The sequence below is a fragment of the Montipora foliosa genome, chromosome 1 (genome assembly GCF_036669935.1).
Source record: "Montipora foliosa isolate CH-2021 chromosome 1, ASM3666993v2, whole genome shotgun sequence".
In the NCBI taxonomy this organism is placed as follows: domain Eukaryota; kingdom Metazoa; phylum Cnidaria; class Anthozoa; order Scleractinia; family Acroporidae; genus Montipora; species Montipora foliosa.
This window is the reverse complement of record NC_090869.1, coordinates 37715776-37716997: the sequence shown is the minus strand read 5'-3', so window position 1 is coordinate 37716997 and position 1222 is coordinate 37715776.

Below are 1222 nucleotides of genomic sequence, written 5' to 3'. Positions count from 1 at the left end.
CATGTCCGGTATTGTGTGTTTCTCTTCAGGTAACAGTCTCGGCAATGCATCAGCAAGTCCCATCTGTTTCCCAGGTTTGTACTGAATCACGAGATCGTAAAGCTGAATATGCAAAAGCATCCTTTGCTGACGAAGCGGAGCAGCGGTTAGGTGCTTGATATGTATACTATCGAAAGGGTTATGGTCTGTATGGACAGTGAATTGTCTCCCGAACAAGAAGGTATAGAATCTTTCGCGGACATAAACCACGGCTAGCAATTCCTGCTCAATGTTGACGTATCTTGACTCCACTTTGTAAAGGGCCTTACTCGCAAAGCTTTACTGTACGCTGCACCAACGCCTTTGGAAAATGTGTGCATGAAGGACTGCCTCCTTCTGTGAGTCAAAGTAGGTCACAGTTATCCCGTTGCTGATTGATTCCTTTATCTTGGGTACGTATTGATATGTCGCTCTCCAGGTGAATGAACTGGTTTGCTTTATGAGTTCTCCTAAGGGTACGGTTAGTGTTCTAAAACTTGGGATGAAGGGTCCCTTATAAGTGGCGAGGCCCAAAACGCCAGACGCTCTTGCTTATTTCTTGGGAATTCAGCTGTTGAAGCGCAGAAAATATTTTTTTTCTGGATCGGGCTTGATCCCATCTGGGCCGCACATGATTCTGTAGAATTTGATGCTGCCTTTCTTGATAAGGCACTTGTCGGGATTGAGATTTATTCCAGCTACTTCACATTGTTTTATCATGACATGCATGTTTGAGGCATGGTCGTCTTCACTCTGACCAAAAGTAATGACATGAGCTATGCGTCGAGCTATGCCTATTACGCCCTGGCATACTTTGAACGTTGCATCTACTACTCTTTTTTGGAAAACTTATAGTGACATTTTCAGTCCGAAAGGCAAGCATGCAAGCCGGTATCTCGCTAGGGGTGAGTGAAAGTTGGTTAAAAAGCTGGATTTCTGATCTAATACTTCGCTCCAATAGCCACATTTGAGGTAGACTATGGAAAACAATTTGGCTCCACTGAGCTGCGGCAGGATTTCTTCTAGAGTATGGGTCGTGTGATGCTCTCTCAAGATTGCGGCGTGGAGGTCTTTCGGGTCTAAACATAGTCGTAGTCTTCCACTTGGTTTTCCCCGATATACCAATGAATTTACCCAGGCTGTCAGCTCCCCCTCTTGTATCTCTGCAATGATATAGTTGTCGAGTACCTCATATAATTCTCCT